We start from the raw sequence: 25,400 nt of genomic DNA, 5'->3' as shown, positions 1-25,400 counted from the left end.
ACCCTCCCCTTGCACCACCATTACAATGGCATCACCCCGTGCCGAAAACCCACTGATGTTAATAGTGCTGATTCTACAAACCAACACTTACCCCAATGCCTCATCTCCACTGTGCTTGGTCAAGGACTTTTTAGTCTTTACATTCTAGGAAGGTTGTAACTGTATTTACATATGCATGGAAACACATTGAGCTTGAAGAGCACAGCCAGAAGTGATGCTGCTAATGGAGAGTCTGCTCTCTCAACTGCAGCCACCACACACAGACTGAGAGCACAGATCTCCCAAGGAGGAGGAAAATACTGCACTGCACTTCCAGCTGAAAACACCAGATTTCCTTAGTCAGGGACTTTATGGATCTCTGTAAGGTTCCCCCATAAATCCCTCACAGCAGTAAGGATCCTTCATGACTGGACAAATCACCTGACTTCCCTTTGCACATCCTTGTTCTCCTGCTCCCACAGCCATCTTATTTGTCCATCTTACAGAATGTTCCAAATACCAAACATGGGCTGCACATGATTGTGCTCACACAGAGGCACTGGTGCCACTGATACCAGCACAGCATCCCCTGAGCCCACAGTGTGTGGCTGTGTCCCCACACCAGTGTGCCACCAGGGCCATGGGCATGGCAGGACACGGACCTGACAGTGGGACATCAGGTTTTATTTGTGTTACTATAAGGGGTATAGCCTGGCTTTATGGAGCAGGCTGTGTGGCACAGGGTGCATAAGGGAAGCAGAAAAGCCACCAGGTACTCCTCAAGATGTGGCTTTAGGGACACTGGGTGCAGCCCCCATTGAATCACTGAAAGGTTTGGGTTGGAAGGGACCTTCTGCAGATCATCCAGTTCCAACCCCCTCCACAGGCAAGGACACCTTCCACAAGACCTTCCACCAGACCAGGTTGCTCCAGATCGTTGAGTAAAGCCCTAACACCTTGCAAACCCTTCAGGTGACATGGCCGTGCCATGTACCCAGTATCCCCAAAAGCTGGGGGCTGCCCAGGTGCCCAGGGAGCAGGACAGTACATCCAGTGGACGAGGTCTCTGCTTTAACGTTGTGAAAGCGCACGCTTATGAAAAAATATGCTCAAAGTTTTATACATGTAAAATTTCCTACCAATAAATCACACAAATGGATATCTACACCGGGTAATAAAACTGAACAGATTCTAAAACTGATCGGTAAAGTTGCTCATAAATTGCTGTTTTTAGCAAGCTGTAAACAAAAGCTGCATAAGCACCAAGTGAGCCTTAGGAGGGACTAGGCACACAGAGTGCTCCAGCTGCTGCCTGCAGGGAGAAGGCACAGGGTTTGGGCAATGTTTGAAATCTTTTGTTATTGCCCAGCATAAACATTCCATCTCCGGCTCGATATACTGGCAACAACAGGAGAGGAGGGAGCAGGAGTAAATGCTGTGACTTTGTGGCCCCCCGTGGTGCTCTCCTCCTTGCAGGGGTTTACACGACCCAACATACCCACAGTTTGATGGGCTGGCCAAGGCATATCTCTATGCTCTCTATATTTTATTTACTTGCATTTCAACAAAAGAAAGAAAGCACATGCAAACCATGCACTGAAGGCAATACTTACCTGACAGGAACAGAAATTATGTGGGATTCCCAGACCAGACACCACAGATGAACACACTGTAAACTCACCTTTTTTGTTTCAGAATGACACAGAAATGACTATTTTAGCTGCCTGTCCGGCAGCGAAACACACACCAGCAAGGCCCCTGCTCAGCCCTGCAGATTGGATTACCTGCACAGAGGACCTGGAATCTGCCAGGAACAGCCCTTCGCAGAGTGGGTGCTCCGGGTGGCAGAGGCAGAGATGTCAGCTTTGATTTGAGCTAACAGAAAAGAATCTTTGGATGGAAAAGCTCCAGGACCTTTGAATTAAATGAAAGACCAGAACACTCCACAGAATGTCTGCAATAACAGTCTCTACAGAAAATTATGAGGAACTACATAAATCCACCCTCTTCCTCTTCACACGGGCTCATTAAAGCAGTACTGACTCTCTGGGCAGCTATAATTCTGCTGAGTGATACCCTGGAATCACCCTGTCAATACCCAGTGGTGTGCTGCCTCTCCAACTATCTGTGCCCCTAATATTCCTCTCTTTGATGGGATTTGCTGACCTTTAATCTGATGCTAGTTTACTCTCATCACTGAAGTGCAAGTCAGAGAGCAATAAAACGGCAACCTCACTGATTCAAAAGGGAGAGCTAAAGCGCCACTAACTGTGAATCTAACCTTTTGGAATGGCTCTGCCTTAAAAGGGGAAACACGAAGTGCAAGGCAGCTAAAACAAACAATATTTAATGCTGACTACAAGATTTATGGCAGCCCTCTTTGCATGAGTATTAAATTGGAATTCCAGGGCTGTAAATTGAGGAAGAGGAGAGGGAAGCCAGCGCAGACAGAGCAAGGCCCCACGCAGTCCCTTCCCCGTGGCACGGGCACCGCGGGCACCGCCGGCACGGGGAGTGATGGGCAGACAGCAGCAGAGCTGCCTGAGCCAAGAGCCTGACAGAGTTCAAGAAGTGTCAGGATAATACCCTCAGGTACATGGTGAGACTCTTGGGGATGGTCCTGTGCAGGACCAGGAGTTGGACTCACTGATCCTTGTGGGTCCTTCCAACTCAGCACATTCTGTGATTCTGATTCTGTGAGAGACCTGACCCCAAAAGGACAGCCCAGGGAGGTGACAGGTGTGAGCTGCATTACTGGTGTCAAGGGGATGCATGTGCAGGAGTGTGTGAGCATCCACTCCCAGGGAGCCCAGTGCTGGAGCTGGAGCTGGAGCTGGAGAGCCCCGGGAGCAGCCACAGGCCCCACTGCCAGGCATTGCTGGGCTGCCTGACACAGCCCCCTCCAGCCCTCACACTCCTTTCCCAGTGCAAAGCACTCAGAGAGTCCTCGTGGCCCTTAATCATGAGTCAGGGCCACAAGGAAATGAGATCTTGTGCTGCTGGAGAGGGTACAGGGTGCAGCTGCCCCAGGACAGGTCCCTCAGCACAGGGAGCAGAGTGCTGGGGCTGAGGGGATGGGGAGAAGTTTGTCCTGACCAACCCCCTCCAGCTGGGTGGCCCCAAAGGGGTCTCTCTGGGAGGAGGCACTGTGTAGCACACACCCCTTGTAGGAGGGGAATCAAGTGGAAATAAAGGTTCTTCAAATGCTGGTGCCCTTCCCCAGAGGAGCCACTGGGGGCTGTCGCTTGGCCTGTCCCCACCTCTCCAGCCCTGAGCTGAGACAGGGACCCCCTGTCCGGCCACGCTCGTCACCATCCAGACATGTCCAACAGACACAGTGACAGCAGAGCTGGAGAGTGGCCTGTCCCTGCACAGGCCACACAGCATCTCCACCTGTTCTTTTAGTTACTCCCTAAACTGCAGGAAATCACAACCTGCAACATGAGCCCGACATTCCAATGGGCCCTTTACCTATCCCAGAGGGACTGACCACCACTGCATCACTGGGTCAGGGTGCAGGAGTGTGGCCAGGCACTGTGAGGGCGTGCACCCAAACCCAGCACTACCCCTCGTTAGTGCCTCCCGAGTGACCATTCCCGTGGCCAGCACACAGAGAGGAGTGTGACCCTGAGGAGCACCACCAGTACCCCCAACGGCGCCCCGGCAGGGGAGTGCGTGCACAGGGCAAGCAAACAAAGGAGACAAATCTCACACGTTGTGCACACACAGATCAACACAAAACACACTGAAATCACAGCACAAAGTAAAAGAGAAATTATTGCATAACAAATTTTTCCTTGGCTCTCTGGGGAAAATAAAGACTGACAGCTTTGGGTTTAACAGGTGCTGCTAGAAGATGAGCTACTTATTAATACTGCTAGGAAGGAAAAAGATGATAAAAACTATAATGTGATTAATTATTTATGTTTACGAGCATGATTTTTAAGAGTTACAGTCTGTCATGCAAATCGCTTGGTCTGGTTCGACTCGACACATCTCAGCCCAGAACGCGCCTGAGGGCTCTGCACAACACGTGCAGTGATTACCACGGCACTGCCAGGCACAGAGCCCCCGCCCTGGCACGGCGTGTGCCCAGCGTGAGCCACCTCTCACCCAGTGGCACCGTGGCCAGAGGGGGAAGAGGCTGAAACAGGAGTTTCTCGTGAGCACAGATATTGGGAAAACTCCTGGTGTGACTTCCTTTGCAGGCAAACCGATGGCAGAGTGGAGTAGGTGCCAGCCCTGGTGGTCCCCGGCCAGCCTCCAGCTCGGAGGCACCACAGGTCCCTGAGGGATGAGGCTCCCTCAGCCTGTGCAGTGACCTGAGCACCACGAAACTGCAGCACCGGCATCGCCAAAACAGCCGCAGATTTGCATGTAGCAATTACTGCTCAACCCCCCCGGCTCTTCTGAAAAGAAAATTGGACATGAACATTTGCAGGAACTCACAAAGACAGACTTTGTCAGACCTAACAGGGCTGATAAGGGGAGAGCTTTTACAAGGGACAGCGAGAGATGTATCAGGCGAGCGCGAGGTTGAATACAAAACAGTATTACTGTAAAAAAGAACAAAGAAAAGGCCTGCTCTGCCTAAGAACTGGTAATACATTAAAAATTTAAAACCTGGCACGACAAATCTGGATACTCCCTGCAGAAGACAACTGATATTAATGAACAGGCCTGTGCATTCATTGTCTGGGATCCCAGAGGAAAAAAATAATGCTGGTTACACTGAATTTTTTAAAGAGAAATTCTTCCCTGCACAAACAGCTCCTCTGCCAAACGATCAGCGTATTCCTGGCAGTTTTAACCATCTAAAACCATTCACCTGCCCAAGCACTGGATTCACCTGAAGGTCCCTCATTTCTCCATGCAATTCCTCAGCACAAGACTCCATCAAAGCCCAGCTGCCCCCACTAGCATTGATTTACTTGGGAAAAAGTGCTCAGGCTTGGCTCAGTGCCCCTCTCAGCTCCAGGAAAAGCAGCTCTCTCGGTACGAAGAGGAGTTTCTGGATTGCCTGACCTGGCAGCACTCAGGGAAGATGAAGAGAAGATAACTCCTTCATTTGCACAGGACCCCCCCCCGGGTCCTGGAGGAGGGTCCTGGGAGCACCCAGCTGGATTTGGGGCTTAGCAACACTTCCGCAGCCGGGAAAGAATAACCAGAAATGCCGACCAAAGCACACATTTCTCCCCGGTGGACACAGTATCAACACTTACACAGGCTGGGACAAAGAGCAGGAGAAGCACTCAGAGCTCCGCTGGCATTGTCACTCAGTTGGCACATGGAATGTGGAAGTCTCCATGGGAAACCTCTCCAAGTTGTGTCGTAAGATCTGGGCAGCCACAAAGCCCATCAGCTCCACCAAATGTGTCATGGAAAGTGGAAACACGAACCACAGGGAGCTGACAGAAAGAGGAATACATTTGGGAAGGAGGATCTGGGCAAAGCTGGGGGCAGCCAGGGCACCCAAACCCAAGGTTGCACAAGGGGCTCAGGCCCTTGGCTTGAGCCACCCACATAGCTCCCAGCTCCCCAAGGGTTGTCCCTGAGCTTGGCTTCTCCTGCTCCTTCCCAAAACCCGCATGACTCCTCAGTGGAAGGGCTTTGGAAACACTCCTTACGGCACAGTGCAAACCCTGGGGACACCCAGCCCACACCCAAGGCCGCGGTGCCGGCTGGTGTGTCCAGCTCAGCGCAGAGCTCGGCCACCGGAGCGGCCAGCACGGGGAGGGATGTCCTAAAACCAGCACGGGGAGGGATGTCCTAAAACCAGCACGGGGAGGGATGTCCTAAAACCAGCACGGGGAGGGATGTCCTAAAACCAGCACGGGGAGGGATGCCCTAAAACCAGCACGGGGAGGGATGTCCTAAAACCAGCACGGGGAGGGATGCCCTAAAACCAGCACGGGGAGGGATGCCCTAAAACCAGCATGGGAAGGGATGCCCTAAAACCCGTTGCCCTCGGCTCCACACCGCATTGCCCTCCCTGCGAGGCTCCAGGGCCGTGTGACAGCCGCACACTCGAGCGCACACAACAAGCAGAGGCTCGTTGTTACCGCTGTCGCCGCCGCACTCCGGAGGTGCCGGGGGTTTGGTGGGAGCCTACCTGCCCGCAGCAACGCGCCGGGGGACACGCTGGGAATATCAGTGGTTTCCAGCAGGGTCACCCGTGCAACACACAATTATGCCGGGGTGAGCTGTGGCAGAGGGAACGCCTCAAGTTTTAAACTGTCATTAGAATACCGTGGCCTGGTTTTAACAATGCAGCAGCGCTTCTAATGATCTTTAAGGTAATTCGCTATTCAGACCCCGAGCAAAAGATGCAAATGTACCACTGAAAGCTCCTTATTAAATACCCACAGGCTACAGTTCTGTACAATAAGTGGTCCAGGTCTTTTTAGAACATCCTAATTAGATGAACAGAGATGCAGAAAAATGCAAAACCAGGTCATGCAGCAAAAATGTTGGGGGGAAAAAAAAGCTGCCAAACAACCCCCCTCCAAGCCCCTCATTAAACACCCTCCCCCACCCTGCATCCTTTATTAAACCCTCTCAGTGTGATGAAGGGCAGCCAAAGGCTCCCAACCCACCACTGCCCCCAAAACAGAGGTGCCCGATATTGTTAAAGTTAAGTTTTCAGTTTATTGCCAGGGATATGTCTAAGTGATGATATAAATAATACTATGAATAATACATTAAGCAAAAACCCAATCTGAAATTAAATTCGCCTTGGGTTATCTCCCTTTTTCCTATATACATACAGAATTATAATGCACTAGGGGGAAAAAAAACTCATATCAAGGTAACACTTTTTTCTGGTTTGAAAGTAGCAAGAATTGCTGCCCCCGAATAGCTGCTGCCTTGCACAGAGACATCAGACAGAACTTCCCTTCTCCCTGAATCAGGAGAGAAGCTGGCAGACAGGTGAGGACTGATTGGAAGGATGCTCTGGGCACGACTCCAGCAGAGCCGTTTGCTCCGGCCCGGCCCGGCTGCAGGAACTGCAGCACAGTCTGCAGGGGCACCGGGCACGTCAGACCCTCCTGACGTGCTGGGGGATCTGCCCTCAGTGCTGGGAGCTGCTCCTGTGTTTATTTATGTCTCCAGTTTGGCTCAGACGAGCACCAGCCCTTTACTCACTGGCTGTTTAGCATGTAGCACTGACCTTGCTGTGATTTCCAAACATTCCCACCATGGCCAGAATAGCAGAACAGGAATCATCCAGGCTCACATCAGGTGATATCCAAACCATACTGGGATACCAGACAAAGGAGCAGAGAGCTACAGCAGGAGCTGGGCAGTGAGCTGGGCTGTGCACCAAGGTCTCTGCCCTGACCTGATCCCAAAACTGCTGTGGGATTTCAGACAAACCACTTATTTCTCCTCATGCCTCAGTTTCTTCAGAAGGTAAGACTGTGGCACTCAGGTCATTCCACAGAGTCCTGAGGAGTCTTGGATAAATTTAGAGCACTAGGAACAAAGGCCTTGAAAATACCTTGGCACCTATATTCCATCAACCCCGTGGCACCAGTGCAGCCAGTCCTCATCCCCCACACCAAAAGCAAGCTGTGTCCCCTCCAAGCACAGTGCTGCGAGGCAATGGATACAGACTGGGGATCTTCTGAACAAGCACCTTCATCCTCCAGGTCCTTCAGGTGACTCTTGGTGGCACCAGGGACGTGCAGCCAGATGCCAGCTGCTGCTGAGGCTCTCCAAACTCCAGGGCACTAACACAAATTATGGCAATTCACGGGTTGGTTTTGTCATGTGAACATTAGTTCAAAGACAGCCAACTGGGACCAAAAAAACCTCATTTCCTGAATTCTCCAGTCGAAAAAATTTGGGCAACTGATTACTGAGCCTGGGGGAGGGCAGGAAGGACAATGTGCTCTGCCCTTCCAAAGCATTACTACCCCAGGCGAACACTGACACTGGTAGCTCAGGTTGGGACACTGGCATTCATTCTGTGTCCATAGGTGTTTCCTTAACATTAAGTACAAGATCTTCGGTGCCAACACATCCCAGCTTTTCCTGCTCCTCTCCCCCTGCTCTGTCCTGCAGACACTGGAGCCTCGGGGGGCACAGGCCGTGCCCTCTGGCACAGCAGCTCTGCTGGGAAATGGGCAACATCTCGGCTTTCCTCTTCCGTCCCTGAGCCTCGCCTGCGAGCGACGCTGGGCAGGACATGGTTAATGTGCTAATTACCATAATTAAGAGTTGCCAATTTAATTATAGCTGAGAATATTAATGCTGTAACATTTGTTGGAGTGCAGAAAACAAACCTTTAATGCACAGACTTTGTTCGCAAACATCTAATGGAGCCCTCCTCCACTTCACTTGGTGCTTCAGCGCTGACACAACAGCGATAGGTTCATATTGAAGAACTTGTCAGTAATCAGGCAGGAGGAGGCTAATTAGCTGGCAGGTTAATGAGTGTGATGGCTCTTGACAGCATTTTGTTACAGCCTCTACTGTATTTAAACAATAAATGATTATTACTTAAACACCATGGCGATAGTCTTATTAGGAGAGCTGGACCATATATTTATTTTCATAAAAATGAGATTAATTCCATAGTGTAAGTAATAAAATGTAAAATTTTGGCTGATTATGGTCTCACCTCTGAACAACCTCCAGGGTATCTCGGCAGAGGAGGAGAGCACAGGTTTGAATGCCCTCGTGCTCTCCAGGAGAAGGCATCCTGGGCCAGCTCTGGAGGGTGGAACCCGGGCAGCAACAGACCCTGAGCCACAGCAATGCCCTTCCCAGAGCTGCCACACTGTCAGCTCTGACCAAACACACAGAGCAGATCCTCCCTCGTGTTACCCCTGGGTGCAGTGGGTGCCAGGGCTTCGCCATCCCCCCATCCTCAGGCTCACACCAGGCTCTGGATTTTTCTTCCTTTGACAACTGGGATTTGGAAACAGGTGGTGAAGTAGAGGAATGGCTCTGTGGAGAGATTAACCTATTTCTCTGTCCAGTTAAGGGGGGAAGGGGGACATCTTACAGCACTCCTGTCATCCATAAACATAATGAGAGTGAGAAGGAAGGTGTCTGCATCCAAAAAATCCAAAAGCACAGAAATACAGTGTCTTTCCTGCACAAGAGGAAGGTGGGAAGGAGCTCCTGGCTGCAGTTTGAACTGTATTTACAGGACAGGCAATTGCAAATATGTGTCCAGAAAAACCTTATCTGAAGAGAATTAAATTGAATCCATGGCTGTGTAATAATAAGGGAGGGTTATTTCAATTTAATATTTAGTGTTCCCTAGGAATTTGTACATAAACATGGAAGAAACAAAAGGCCTCACCTGCTGAGACTAATACCATTTTCGAAATTATTTTTGCATACATGAAAATGATTTGTGCCCCTCAGTGCTGCCACTGAACACAGGAATAAAACCAGAAAAGGCACTGAACTCCTCAAGTCCTGCCTCATCCATAAGAGCGCAGGTTCCATGTTTAAGATTCACACCAGCACAGGCTCAGGGCCCGGCAGCAGCAGCTCAGGGCCAGTGATCCCTGCCCAGGTGAACACAGACAGCCCGAGGCTCACCCGGGGCACCAGCAGCGCCCATCCCACGGGATCCCTCTGCTCTGGCACCAGCAGCTCAGCAGCACGGCCTCGCCTCACATTCCTGGGGATAAACCCTGTTCCCAAAGAGTCACCTGGACTTGGAGCCACATTCCCAGTTTCCTACAGCACGACTGGCACACAGAGCCTCACCTGCAGGCAAACCTGCCCCACGCAGAGCACGTGGAGCCACGTGGAGCCACACAGGAGCCACGTGTGGCAGCACAACAGCAGGAAGTGTAAAGTCACACCGATTCCAAACTGAATCTGCATTCCCAAGTTTTGCCAAACACAGGTCTTTCCTCCCAGTCCCGCAGATCTAAGAACCACACTGCACTATTAAACTTGGATAGGTGTGTAAATATACAGAACTCAGCAACACCAAACTTCCCTACAAAACTCTTGAACAACTCGGCTCGAAAGGGCTTATCCAAATTTTATTATTGTGACATTAAAATATTAATAGCATTTGATAGAGCGATTTTAACCCGACGCCATCCCGGGAAGAGCTGGCAGCTGGCAAAAATCACCAGCCTCTCTAGCTGTTTAAATGAGAATATTCTTCAGTCTGAAAAATTATTTATAGAGGGTTTTTTTACTACCCTTGTATACTGCAATGTTATTTCCTTTCCCACACACTAGCAAAGTCCATTTTCACAACTGCTATAAAGCGGCATGTTCACAGCTAGTAAAACAACTCAATAAATAGCCTCGCGAAGCTATAGCTGTCTCATATCCTTTCCTCAATAAAAACAGAGGTGAACTGCTTATTTTCAGCAGCACACTATAAGAAGACAGAAGCATTATGACTGCTCATACATTCTGACTATCATTTGCCACAAGCTATATCTGTCAGCATTAAATAAAGCTGCATTATAAATGTAAACAAAACACCCACATCTACCAAATGAGCTGTCCGCCATGGCTGCAGGCAGGAATTGAACCCGCTTATTGACTCAGCTTGCTCTTTTTATTTATTCTCCTACAAAGACATGCATTTACTTTACCCTACAAGCAGAGTGGGTTTAGGGGCGGTGACTTGTCTCCTGCACAGGCAGAAAAGGCAGGTTCGTGACAAATGCAGATCTTAATGGGAACACCATTAGGTGGGCAAACATTGAACTATTATTGAAAAACTGATTTATTTTAAAAGGTTATCCTAGACCAAAACACTACATCATAAATAATTTGCAGGATCAGTCAAGTGAATTTATACTTATGATTTTTTTTAAAAAAGGTAATTCATTGCAATCAAATAATAATGCCAGTTGGAGAGGAATTACACTAAAATATCAACCGCTCAGAATTTACAGTCTGAAGAGGTTAAAAGGTGCTTGGCTCTACAGCAGCACAGAGCAGGCTGCTCCTCTGACAGAGGTTATACATCTCTCTACACTAGAAAAAAGTTCTGTCCCTGCCAGACAAAATTCACCTTTGCACAAGCCCAGAGCGGCCACTGACAGCCCCTGGGGCACGAGCATGGCCCCAGCAGCCCTGCCAGCCACAGCCCCGGGGCCAGCACAGGGGGACACCCAGCCGTGCCCCCCATGGGCACACCCTTCCAGCCCCCACCACCCCGAGGAGACCCTCCTGGGCTCGGGGATGGAGCGTCTGCTGTGGGAGAGCGGGAGCAGAACCCGGCGTGCACCGCGCCCGGAACTCTGCGAGATAACACGGGCTGTGTAAAAATACTGCATGTTCCCCAATTAATAATTGCAATCAATTATTTATATAGATATTCACATTTCTACAAGGAAGGGAGAATAATTATAAATAATGCATTGGCTAGGAAGGAACAGACGCTTTTTTTACTATATGCTGAAGAAGAAAGAGGTTCTGCCAGAACAGTAAACAAATAGTGTGGGGCCATTTCTCAAGCAGGACTGCAGAGTGTTACTGAACTCTGACTAGACCTAGCAGTAGTGGAGACATCACTTCCCTATCATACAGGTAGCCACTAAAGGAATTTCCACAGTATTCCTAAAACCTGGCACTTCTCCTTCGGACCTGAGAGAAAGCTGTGCTTAGAGACAGCTTCTCTTCTGTCAGGTGATGCCACTAGAGCTGCAAAGATAATCTTCCTTGGAAAACTTGCCAAAACTCCAAAATTATCTTTATTATTATGACTGAAACTAGCTGTCACGTAGGAGGGGGCTGAGATGCCCAGTGTCACCAGGTGCCCTGCTCAAGGCACCTCTCCCACCATCCTCACCCCCATCCCACACTGTGGGGTGCAGAGTGCTCCCTGCCAGACGGGAGCTGTGCCCAGCTGAGCCAAACCCTGCACGTGGCCTCTGACAGGCACCAACAGCGACCAGAGCAGGACCACGAGCACTGCTGGTTTGGCTCCACGGAAAGCAGATTTTGAACCTGGGTCTCTCAGGGCCCACGGCTGTGATGTGATATTGCTCTTCCATGTGATATTGGTCTGCAAAGCGATCCTGCTCTTCCCTTTCTCTCCAGAACATGGCAGAGAAATTCAAAGGTGATGTCAGAACAGGGAGAGCAAAAGCCCAAGTTAAGCAGTCGGATGAAGCTGGCACAAGCCCCCTCATTACATGGGGGCATCCCTCATGAACGGACAGGAACAAGTGTTTCGCTCTTTCACATCATCCATTCTTCCAGAGGTAGATATTAATTATTCCTGCTTTTCCATTTTAAGATAAGCTTGTTAACAAGAAATTACTGGGCAGCTCAGAGCTGCTGTCCTTTGGGTTGCTGCATCAGTGTTTATGATGTTTACGGAGAAAAAGAAAATCAGTGCAAGGAGTAGCAGAGAGTAATTAATGTATTGTAGTGTGGAATTTCCACTTCCTACCTCCATTTAAATCAAATCAAGCTTGGCAGTGCCAGAGTAAATCAAGGGGCAGCCACCAGGGAGAGGGGATCGGCAGAGGCATTAGAGCCAGATCCAAACCCGTGCCTCACCCAAGCTCCACTATTATTACTTGTGCAAAGCAAATATTCAGCCTCCAACCCTAAATCATTTCAATTCCTATTTCCAAGTATAATTTAATCTTTTTCAGCGACACTTGATGCTTACTTCATCACAGCATAATGACAGATTAAAAAGTTGTTGAATTAAATATTAAAGAGGACTTCAGGCAGTTCTGCATTTTTAAGGAATAACACAGATTGGAGATGAAATGAGAAGCCCAAATGCATATTTTATTCCAAAAGGAAAGAATACATATATTTTTCCTCCAGGCCACCTACTTTGTAATAAAACATAGGGCAGGTTTTTATTTAGTGGATAAAAGCATGATATAGTATTATAGGATTCGTATCACTGTAAACTGGTACTGTGCCATGGTGTCAAAGCCAATGACATCGTGAGATCAAACACAGCCCTTTGTTAAATATCTACATGTATCTGTGCTGCTTGGCTGTACTGCATATAACTCCATATAGCCATTCACAATATTTTCATTAGACTACCTAAGCACAATTTATTGACTCTCAGATGTGAAAGTTTATCTTGTGATGACACCTCCTGCATGACATCAAAGCACAGAATGCAAAACATAATTTAAGCTATTATTGAAATATAAATCATTCCAAGGGAAATTATGTCAGCATATGAATAAAAATAGTCACTTTAAATTTAAACTGTAGTTTAAAGTGTCTGGAAGTCTTGAAGATAAATAGAAATGACAACAAGTTTTGAACTTTAAAAAGAACCTCCACATTTCAATGAAAACAGTCCCAAACTATAGTATCACAATATAATATTGGGAGATTAATCTTTATGTATAAAATAGCCAAGGTGTACACCTTTAATTTTTTACATATGTATTAATATTTCTCCTCATCTTTATAGATGGTCATGTCTGTATGAGTCACACATTTTGCTTTTGCTCCATAACAAGCTCGATGCCCACATGCACAGAGAGGAAGAAGGAGGATCTGGAGAGGCCTTTGATAGCTGTGAAGTGAACACAATGCAATCAGTGGTGGCATTGGGACTCTCATCAAACCCTCAGCTCAGGTTTACTCAATACCATGTCCAGTAAATATTTTCACACGTATGCAGTTTCCCATCCCCGATTTGTGGTGTTAACACAAATCTGCTATCTCAGTGTGGGTTTGGGCCATGTGGCCATGGGGAGGCTCGCAGGGTGACCCACCCACGGGCACTGCCCCGGGCAAAATACCTGAGGGGAAACGACCCATTTCCAACCATTTGTCCTGGCAACAAGAGGAGTGATTTTGCTACAGAACTAAAGCCTTGGATGCTGGAAACAGGCAAAAAAATCCCTGGAAAATATACAAATTAAAATATTCTTGCTCTTCCCTGGCAGCGCCGCAGAGGCCGCCCAGCCAGGGCCCGACGGGCGCTCCGGACCCCGGCCCTGCACCGCCCCTCCCGGGCAGCGCCGGGGCCTGTCCCCGGCCCGGGGCCGAGGCAGGGGCTCTGTGGGGGCTCTGTGGTGGCTCTGTGGTGGCTCTGTGGTGGCTCCGGGCAGCCGGGGCCGAGGCAGGGGCTCTGTGGGGGCTCTGTGGTGGCTCTGTGGTGGCTCTGTGGTGGCTCCGGGCAGCCGGGGCCTGTCCCCGGCCCGGGGCCGAGGCAGGGGCTCTGTGGTGGCTCTGTGGTGGCTCCGGGCAGCCGGGGCCTGTCCCCGGCCCGGGGCCGAGGCAGGGGCTCACGGCGGGGCACCCCCGGGGCTCACGGCGGCGCCGGGCCGGGCCGCGCCGCAGCCTCCCCGGTCTCGGGGCGCCATGAGCCTCCCGATTAGTGGGATATTATTAATTATTACTGCCGTTATTAATACCAAAGGGATCGTGGCCGTGTCTTTGTGAGCGCACCCACTCTGCCTGGGAGTCATTAAGCCGCAGAACAATACGGCGGCGAGCGACAAGAGCAAAGCCATTGTTCCCTGCCAGCCTCGCGGCCTGCGCCCATGTAAATGAACTTAATGCTCTTCATTCAGGCGCACTCGGAGGGTTCTCATTTACTGCCTCTCTCTCTGTGACAGCATTTTCTCACCAGCCCTGACTGCATAATTAATGCAAATGCAGCCTTAGTGTCATGAGCCAGGCTCCTTTGGTTTACTTTGGTACGACACTTACAGAGGAATATTAACTAGAGAAAGCAGCATCACAACAGGGGTGGAAAATCAGCCTGTCAGGGACTCATTCCAAATGCCATGGAAAGGAGAGCGCCTTCAAGATTGTTTCATCAAGGTGATTGAGAACAAAAACTACTGAGGAAAATTCGAGCTTACATTTATGAGCTTCTCCACATACATTATTTATATCACCCAAACCTATAGAAACGTTATTTCCAAGCACATATTTATACAAAGACAGTGTTTGGGCTGAGAACTGGAATTACATGTACACACATGGACCTGTGCTGATCACAGGTGAGGGCACTGCGCCCGGTCACGCTTTGTGTGCCTGTCCCCGCTCTCCAAGGCCACAGCACAAGGATTTATCCCAGCACAGCTCCACACATGCTCGCTCCTCAAAAAGGTCAGTGAGCTGCGTACCCAATATAGCCTTTGCAGGGATAATCCTGCATTTTAATCCTGCCTGTTCCAATCAAAATTGGCTCTGTTCGTTGTTTTTTTTTCTTTCCCAGTAAATCAGACAGCAATTCTGCACTAAATACACACGAATTAAAGCAGCAAGGCAGGATCTAGCCCTATTCTCAACACTTTGTACCCAGCCTTGCAAGCAGAACATGCCTTTTTTCCACAACAGCCACGCTGGAAATGTTTATTCAGATTAATCCTGCCTGTATATCACTACCAGAACTCTGTCTTGTATTTTTGATCTGGAACAAAAGGAAATTCACAAGCACTATATGTTTATTTGCTTTGCTGCTTATTCTTTAGTTACACTGAAAGACTGCAGTTACACTGAAAAACACACCTCTTGGTATCTTTATTTCTGGAATTCGGGGGTTTCTGCATCATCTTTCATTACTAGCTCATGCTCCCAGGCACACCAGCACTGTCAGACCTTCTGAGAACGCTGCTGCCCTTTACCCAGCTGCTAATACCACAGTTCACAAAAATACCCATCAGACTCCTCCCTCTTTCTCCCCACATCGTGCTAATTTAAAAAGCACAAGGATTTTAGCAGCAATAAATATGGACCCTGGTTATCTGCTCTCCCTTGATGGAGATTCTGGGTCACCTTTTTAAGGTGTCTGTACAGAATGGAAACTTGCAATCTTTTTTGTCTAGGAAGTGGAGATTTTCTGGTGATTCCCGAAACCCGTAACTTTAACAAAACAAGAATCCAAATACTGAAACGTTATTAAATGCTAAAAACTGGAGACACCCATCTGCCAAATCCGAGAAAGCTTGTTTACTTCCCAGTGAACAGACAAACCAAGCCCTGCCAGGGGACACACAACTGATCTGTGGGCAGCTCCAGTGAGGGTGAGCAAGTCCTGTCTCCCACATGGCTTTGGACTGAATGCAGCACAGCCACCGTGCCATGGTCTGGGATCTGTGCCCAAAATGAGCATGGCCACCCCAAAGGGACCCTGCGAAGGGGATTTGTGAGAGGAGGCTCCGGGCTGTGGGAGCTGCTGCCATGGCAGGAGGGTGAGCTTGGTGATGGGTCTGAGCTGTGTCACCCACCTCTGGACATAGCCCTGCTCTGCAGAATGACTCGACTGATCACAAGCAGAGCTCAAGTGCAAAGGTTCCCTTCATTCTCTTTCTTCTGACTGCACTCCCTCCAAGTCAAAGGCATACTGCACACCTCAAGCTTCGACTTCTCCTCCTTGCTTTACTCCCATGAACAGAATTCCAGCAGCAGCTGTGCCACATGTGCCCAAGTCCTGCCCCCACACAGGGCAGCCACTCGATTCCTGGGGCAGGCACAGAATTCGGCTGCCCCAGGGTCAGACGTGGGCCAGGGGACAGCCTGACACCTTCCTGCTACCCGGCCACTGAGGCCCTCACCAATGTAATTGAATATAAAATAACTGAAAATAATTCCTTTATCCCTCTAATATCCCATAGAACCGAATGGATCAAACGAACATGCCAGTCAAACGGTTTATTTTAGACAGGAAACAGCCCCGCAGACCATTATTACAAATTAAAGGTATTATATTGAAGTCATTTTTAATCCCTTATAAATGAATAACCCTTCTACCAACATTAAATCATTTTCTTCTGCACAAGTAACATTTCCTTTCGGCAGCACAGGATCTATTCCCCCGCAGACCATGAGCTATCCTTCCGTCAGAGCCGCCGGCGGCTGATTACACCGCACCAGGACTCATAAAATTCCCACAGAACTGGCACTTGTGTCTTCCCAGGGCAGTGCTGCCTTCTCTCATCCATAAGCAATAATGCCACTTTATTCTCCGTAATCAGCACGCAGATGATTATTTAGACACAGCCTCATAACCCTCCTTGCAGCAACTACGGAAGATCTTGATCTGAAATCTGCAGCTGAGGAATTCCCCCTCCTGCAAACAGGGAGGTGGGAGCTGAGCCCTGCTCCGACATGCTCTGGGCTTATTTATGTTCGGAAGCCGGACAGAAAGTGGGACCAGAGTCTGGGAAAGGACCGAGTTCAGACAACTTTGAGCATGAACTGCACAAAGTCCGTTTCGGCACAGCTCTAATAGGGCATCAATATTGTCATTTAAACTCGGGATCAGTACACAAATGTGCTATAAATGGGAAAATCCCTTGTGATACTGGTGTGAAACACGCAGCTCATTGATTTTGTTCTTGATGGTCGGCTATTAAAGCAGCGAACACGCTGACCTTGTGTGCACAGGCAGACAGTGTGCATGCAACATAAAGTTGAAAAACAGCTTTAAAATGACTGTTTAAAACTGCAGACTGCAAACCTTCAAATACAGACAGGCATTCCATAGTTTATTTTAAATTGGCAACCGCAATTTAACAAGCTATTCCAACAAAGGATTAGCATAGCATGTGCTTTTCCTTAGCCATCAATTATGACACGGGGAATGCAGGGCACAACTTCAGTGTCAGATTACAACGTGCTGCACAAACCCACTCCCAGCACAGCCTCTTTGCTCTGCAATTCCCACCCACAGGAGCCAGGTCACAACACTTCCTCAGCATCATCCTGCATCTCCACAGACCTGCAGATTACAAGACCTTGGCTGCTTCTTTACCATATTTCTACCATTTAAATGAAGAAAAAAACACATCTGTATTTATTTCTATGCTCTCATTTCAAATAAAAGCTTGAGTGCATCTCTTCGTTGCAGATTCCATTAGATAAACATTTTTATTTTTAAAAAATTGATTAAATATTGAGTATTTCCATAGGATGAAAACAGCAATTTCCATTTAGCTTGATGACAGTTTCAGATGCTTGACCTGTTATTAGGCACAAAATTAACAGTTTTATCAATCTCAAATATGGGATGATTGCCTGCAGATCCTGAGGTGCAAAATGCACAAGCCTAAGAAGATGTGTGGATAATCTAGCAAGATTTAAAATCTTATCTTCACATAAATCTGTCATACTTAAAAATGCCTGCCTTATGAATTGAAAAAATAATAAGAATTATATATATTTTAAATAATAAAGTTTTTATTATCCCCATCACGTGGATATAGACTGGATTTCATGCGAGGAGGGAGGGGGAGCCCCTGTTTTAGCTATTTTTCCTGTCCTGCTGTCCTTTCTCCTGCATTTGCCTAAAGGCTCTCAGTAAATTACACTCCAAGTAAATGACTGTAATTTACCCGTTGAATTCCCTTGTTCAGGAAAAGCACACACCACACATTCCAGCGTTTCCACAGCTCAAATTTACCATTCTCCGTGTCAAGAACAATCCACGGGCAGTAATTTGAAACTGTTTGAGCCTTCAAATAAGGGAAATTAGAAATGTTTTGAGAGCTAAGATTTTCAGTGAGGAGATAAAACCTGATAAAATCTGTAACAGTTCAATTCCTTCTCCTTTCTATTTGTGAGCAGGGCATTAACTGTGCTGCTCAGCACCCTCACCCGGCCCCGCGCCGATCCTGCCCAGGAAGCAAGATTGGTAATAAACGGGAAGCATTCTTAATGAAGGGAAAATTTTTAAAGGCTTAACAACAACAATAAACGCAGAGGAACGACCTTCCAGCAGAGTTGAGCGGCAGCACAGCGTCGAGTCCTGATCCAGCCGTGGCCAAACTCCTCTGACTCCACCAGGAATTCCCCCCGAATTCCCGGCTAGGCTTAAATTCAGCTATTTGTTATCATCCGGCTCAACCCTGACAACAGAGCGGAGGCTGTACAGCTGGGCAAATCTCAAAATTAAAATATTCTATAAAACAGGATTTTAATTAACGTCTAGAGCGATTAAAGCAGAGAAATCCATACATGCTGGTGATGAATTATCCCACGCGGCTGCGGGGAATGTTCTGGGCCCGGTGACGGATTCGCTGCCCGAGCAGACACAGACACCTCCCCTCGCAGACCCCGCCGCTCCACGCTCCGCAACCGCAACCGCCTATTTCGCTCTGTCGAAAGGCAGGTTTTCATATGGTAAAACTGTTATAAATCCTCATTATCCTAAATAAAATTACAGCACTTTAAACATTTCCAGGGAGAACATTCTCTCTTCTAAACAACTACCTTAGCGAGTAATAGGAAGCAATATGGTTGCACTTGTGTCACAGTTGGAAGTCTTTTTAAACTGTCGCCCTGCTAGCAAACCAATTCTACATATTAAAATGAATGGATTGCTTATTTCAAGGGGAAAAATCATTTATAAAATCAAGACCATTATTAAGATACTGTGACTTATTTCCACTCCAGAGTGCACGAGAAACAGATAAATGCAGCAACCTATGCTCGCTGAAATGTCTTTTTTTTGATGCCACAATTTTCTTTTTCAAATGAGTCATCCATGCGTACAAGTAAATTAAAAATTGATCTAGATTCCCCATGCAAGGAGCTGAAGTTTTTACACGTTTCCATATTATAAACAAGTACAGAGCTCGCAAACATCTGGCTCCAGGCTTTTATTTCTGGAACAGCAGAGATCTCCCTCCTGCCCTGCCTGCTCAGCGCTCACAGTGCCGAGGCACACGGAGGTGCACACGCAGGATTCTGGCTGGGTGCTGCCCTCCACCTGCAGCAGGTCACTGTACATTTCTAGGGTGGAACTGGCTGACCTCCTCATCAGTTGTCATCTTAGCCTGAAATAACACTCTGCTCTGGCCATATTGCCTATTTATTCAGGCCCCTCTAACAGATTAGTTGTTTGGATTAAATCTAATCAGAGGTTCAGTTAACACCCCACAGCAGGTTTGGGAGCGTGCACCTTGTAGTCACTGAGTAAATTATAGGATCTCTATAATTTGATGAGAACATGTGGGCATTTTTCCACAAGCTCATAAATTACTGATTGCTTTTTGTAGGTTCCATTGATACTAATGTGTGCTTCCCTCCACGGCTCTGCCCCAGATTGTTGCTGGCACAAACATTGCCACTTGGAAACCCAGTAAATTACAGAAACATGTTTAATCATGAGGTTTAAAAACTTTGCACATTAATGATGGGGAAGACTGCAGCTCTTAAGCTGCAAACAGCCTCGCTGTGGGTTGCCCAGGGCAAAAGGCTTCCAGCACAGATCCGCTTTCCAGTACTATGGCGTGGCTGGGATTAGCACAGGAGATCGCTCAGATGGGCTTTTCCACTGCGAACTTTTACTCACCAGCACTTCCATTTCCTTCCCTCTTGGTCCCACTCCCCAAACCAGGCAGCAGTCTCTGCACACACTGCACCTTGTGCAAACCTCATTTTAATGGGAAAGGCAGCTAATAATAAAGCGATTAGCTGCTCAACTAAGAAGCTGCCAGTTTTGCTGTTTTCTTTTTTTTCAATCATTGGAAATTTCTCTGTTAATTTCCAGCCATTTGTAGAATCTGTTTCCATAATTGGAAACCTGGATGAATTGTTTCTAGAAGTTGAACCATGGCTGATGCCAGCAGAACCTACGAACACATAAAAGCTTCAGTTTCTAATGTCACCATCAAGCCAAAAACAATTACACCCATTTGAATTATGGCAACCAATAAACTTAGATAATCACCATATGCAACATAACATTTTGGCACTTGAACTAAAAACTCTTGTAGACAACTATAGATTGCTGCTAATGTTGAGCGTTCTTGTCCTACCCAAGGCTGCCAATAGAAATGCCAAAGCTGCTGAATGCTGCTCATCCTCGTAATGTTGTCAGTGAATGGCACATTCACACAGCCCCCAATCCTCTCTTCCCAGGCATGGTCTTCTCCAGCTGCAGCTTAATTTCCTGTGACTTGCCTAATTACTGTAATTAAGGATTAATTGCCATTAATTATTCACACATAAGCTCATCGCAAATCATGGGGTAAATGTCTTATGAAAGCTGCCATACAAGCCATGTATAAACACACTGGGATGCTCCAGGCAGGAGAATCTATCACTCAGCCCTGAAGCAAATCTCTGTGCTTCTCTTACAAAAACAGCTATAACTCTCCGAAACTCGACAGTCTTCCCAGGTAAGCATTAGGTTACAGAGCATGTTTTCCTGTGGAAGCCACAACGGTTTTATTAGTACTATAAATGCTGTTTTATCTTTCCAACTGCTATTTTTATGTTTCCATTTTTATTCTACGGTGCTCAGTTTAGGACAAGCATTTGCTCGGAGGAGGAATGTTGGCCGCTGCACTCCCACACCCCGCGCGGGCTGCCGGGGGTTTGTGCCATGTGACGGAGCCGTGTGCCAAGGACACAGCCCGGACTGGGATGGGAACCCCCGGTGCTCCCATATTCCCAGCTAGCGACGCCAGCGTTTGCATGCTGAGAATACTCAGCACTAAATACCCTCTGAGAGGGCAGAGCATCCTGCCAGGCTGAGCCAAGAAAAACCCGGAGCCCAGCAAAGGCTCTGGATGTGACGGAACCAAACCGGGAGTGGCAATGGAATGAGCCCAGCGTTACCTGGCTGCCCTGGGGGCTCCTCTGCTTTATTGTAACTGTCTTTGCCATCCACGTTCAAAGCAACCTAAAGGACGAGGCAGTTCCTTTGTCAGTGCACAACAGAACACGGGATGTCGGCGGTGTGAGCACGCGGCAGCCAGAGGGGCACTGAAACCAACCCCCCTTCCCCAAAACTGTGCCTTACTGTCAACCTCCCAGTTCCTTCGACGCCAGGTTTGAAACTGTAAGAACGTGATTTAAAAGAAGGAACTGCAGTGCTGGGGTGTGCTGCACCGGGAGTCAAGGAGATCCTACATCAACGCTCCGCGTTACCACCGAAACACTGCCCCAGGAAATTTAAGTGTACGCAGGCAGAATGTTGCTCTAATTGTTATGTTAGTACCTTCTGCAGCAAATTAATGCATGAAACATTTTCATTTCGGTACATAAGTTTGTGTGTGTCTGAGTTAAACATTTATGTTAATGGACCTTCTGGCAGATCTGTAATGTTTCAAATACTCTTGTAGAACAGCTTTTTCTAAATACATCATTTAGCAGTTCTTTCCCCATTTTCTACCTGATCTGGGGGCATGCAGGAAGAGAAACTATTTCACAGTTTTAAAAACCTCCTGCTTGAGTAACTACAAACTCTGCTGCGTTCAGGCAAGGTAGCAATTATGTCTGCACCGCCACCAGCGATGTAGGCTTGTATTAAAAAAAAATTAAATAAAAGGCACACTAATAGCCAGCATATGCTGCGATCATCACATCCTGCACCAGCACGCTGTGCTCCCCAGCCACCACGCTCCCAGCACCCAGCCCGCTCCCCACGGACCAGGGCAGCCCCGAGTGTCCCGCGGGGCTGTGGCCGGCGCGGTGCCTGGGTGCCCACCCACACCGGCAGAGCCCTGCCCAGGGCTGCTCTCTGCTCTCTCCCCCCACACGGCTCCTGGACGCTGTCACTGTGCTGGCTGCCCTAGAAACCCTCTGTTGATCTCCATCCTGTGCCTCTGACAGGTGGACACACACATGGCATTGGGATGGCTGCCAGGATCCTGGAGCGTGCCAGGACGCAGCGCTGCAGGGCACAGAGCAGGGAAGGTGCCCTCCGCCCCTGCAGGTGCCCATCAGGCTGGGAGTGACGGGCATTTCTGTCTGGTGAGGACACATGCTGGGACACAACTCAGGAGGGGTGAGAGCTAGCCCCAAACTCTCCTCTAGCCCATGCCGGGACCTCTCAAATGCACGAGTGGGTCTTGGGCCATGCCAATGCCTGGGGCTGCCTTGTAGCCCTGGTCCCACATGTCTGCTCATTGCTGGTGCCCCCTAAATGTGGTATTTCTCCATCTCTGGCCACCTTAGTGCTCAGGCAGCTGCAGGTTTTGCCAGGTCCCTCCCCATTGATGTCCTTCCAGCTCCCTTGACCTGGGCAGTTAGGGTTTATGTGTCAGCTGGAGTAAATACAAAGATGGGAGTCACAGACATAAATTCCCAGTGCTGAGCCCAGCATGGCCATGCCCCACAGTGCAGGGCACAAGAAGGAGCAGGCAGGCGAGTGCCCCCACGGCCAGTCTGCCTCAGTCCAGGGCAGTATCCCAACCCCAATTCCTGTGTTCCTGGGCCACATGGGCTGGGCTGGCGAAGGCCTCCTTGGGAGGAAGACGCCTGGCGCCAACAAGTGCAAAGCAGAGCACGCTTGGACGTGAGTTAACGTTCCTGAAAATACCTGGAATGAGCCCAGGTTTTATGGCTGCAGCAGCCAAAAGCAGGTCCAAGGGAAGGGGTACACGAGGAAGGGTCACTGTCAAAGGCCAAGCCCTGGACTGCAGCTGGGGTGACCTGGAGCCATCCCCCTGCCCGCCCAGCTCCACAGGGTCCGGGAGCTGGCTGCTGCTCCAGCGGGAAGGGACCCACGCAGGGTGCCCAGCCTGGCACACGTGGAGCCAACCAACAGCTGCTGCTCTGAGGGCAGCCAGACCCACGGCAGGAAACCTCCCCCCAGCTCCCATCCCACTGTCTCTCTGAAAGCAGTACCTGCAAAAACTGAAATTCTCTGACAGAAGCGCCATTATTCTTGAAATATGTGGCTAAATATTACACAGTAAAAGCATTTTCCCTCTTGAATTAATTACATTTCATTTCCCCCCCTTCAAACATAAAGGTTTTCACTGTCCAGCAAAGGGGGCCCTCCTCTCCCCAGCAGATACAAAATTTGGCAAGCCTCATTTATCCTGAAATTTATAATTCAACAGATGCTTTTGCTAACATTTCTTGATAATGTGCAGCAGAAATGCAAGTCTTAATTCCTGGGCATGGGACACTGAATGTGAATGTAAGTATTACTCCTATTTTTTTTAATCCTGCTTTTAAATCTTACGCTCTGCATGGTTTCCAAATCAGTTTAAACTTTCCAGGAAACTTTTATAATAAACAGTCCTGTTCCATAATTTGATGTTTTTAAATGAAAGCATCCAAGCTAATCTATACAAATTAACAGATGTCCTCCTGAAACAGTTAGAAACAAAGAAATGCAGATGCGAACATCATCAGCATCCAAATGAGCTTATTGTAGGACCCTTTAAGGCACATCTGAGCAGAGCTCCAGCCTGTACTCTACCTTTCAACTTGCAAATGACAGTGTCACCAAACACTGTCCTTCCATCAATCAAGCTGGGTCATGAATATACAAAAGGCAGACGAGAAGCTGGCTACCTCCCGCAGTTCAACTTGCCCTAATTATCTGGGCCTTTCTTTTTGTTCCCAGGAAGGGTGCACTCCCAGTCAGCTGCTGGGCAGCCCCGGGCTCGTCGCGGGAGGTTCCGCACGCTGACCCTCCCATGGACAGCCAACGCACGGGAAATGTGAGCACCAAATGTCATCTTTCTTATTCATCATTATAAAACTTCCCTCCCCTTTCAAAATACCAATCTGCTGCCATTTTCAGACCCTCCCCCGCACCCCTCCAAGCTGTCATTCCCGGCGCTCGCTGCCAGTCGAGTGAATTAGCATCCTAACTGATGTGCTGTTATTCTCCCGTGCAGCCCTCGATGCGGTAACTAATGACCTCCCCCCAGAAAACCCAGCCGGGCTCCAGCGCCTCCGCGCCGGCCGCCAGCGCTGCTCCGTGCCCGGGGCGGGAGCGGCGACCGGGGCCGCCCGCAGGAAAAGGCCTCGTGGCATCGCATCCCGAGCAAATTGGTGCTAACGCGGCTGTCATGTGCCACCGGCAGCGACAGCAGCCCGGCTGCTCCCAGGCCACCGAGTCCCTCGGCAGCGTCACCGCAGCGCCCGTGCCAGCTCCGGAGCCTCCTCCGGCTGCAGAGCCACGAACGGCGGCCAGAGGCTTTCGGGGAGGACACAAAGCCCAGCCGGCTGCTGCCCTGCACCCCGCGCTGCTGGCACTGCTGCCAGGCTGGGACCCCCAGAGCCGCGGGGCCAGCGCTGTGGTGACACCGCTGTGGTGACACCGCTGTGCACGGAACCCTGACCCGGGGCAGGGCTGCAGAGCCCGAGCACATGGTGCCCTGGAGCCCGGGGTGCGGCCAGAGGTGCAAAGGCACCTCAGTGGGCTGAGGGGACACTGCCTGGCCCCCATGGCAGCTCTCCCTCACAAATGCCACCCCTGAGCTCTGGGAACAGACCCTGGGCTGAGGCACAGACCCCACCGTGCCCCAGCGCTTTGACCTGGAACCCTTCAGCTTTGTACCAATTTCAACTCTTCAGCAATTCACTCCTGTCCTTTACACTTTCTCCAGGGGGTTTTAGATTGCTTGCTGCAAACAAAGAAGCACAAGCCCTCCTGCCCTCCCCTGGGGACACAGCCACGTCTGGGAGTGCAGCACCCCAGCTCTGGGTGCCAACCCCGTGGAGAGGAGCAAGAGTGACCCACAGGGTAGGACCACCCACAGACATGCTGCCCTCACAGCCAA

At 49.1% G+C, this 25,400-nt stretch overlaps 1 protein-coding gene across 4 annotated transcripts in view; it reads right to left on the bottom strand.

The window, feature by feature from the left end:
- The window catches only part of PBX3 (PBX homeobox 3), a 104,910-nt gene that overhangs the window by 26,308 nt on the left and 53,202 nt on the right, over positions 1–25,400 (bottom strand). The gene's annotated exons all lie outside the window — the stretch shown is intronic.

The sequence above is a fragment of the Pipra filicauda genome, unplaced genomic scaffold (assembly GCF_003945595.2).
Source record: "Pipra filicauda isolate LSUMZ 115617 unplaced genomic scaffold, ASM394559v2 scaffold100_size2392355_pilon, whole genome shotgun sequence".
NCBI lineage: Eukaryota > Metazoa > Chordata > Aves > Passeriformes > Pipridae > Pipra > Pipra filicauda.
This window is presented reverse-complemented; position numbering and strand designations above follow the sequence as displayed.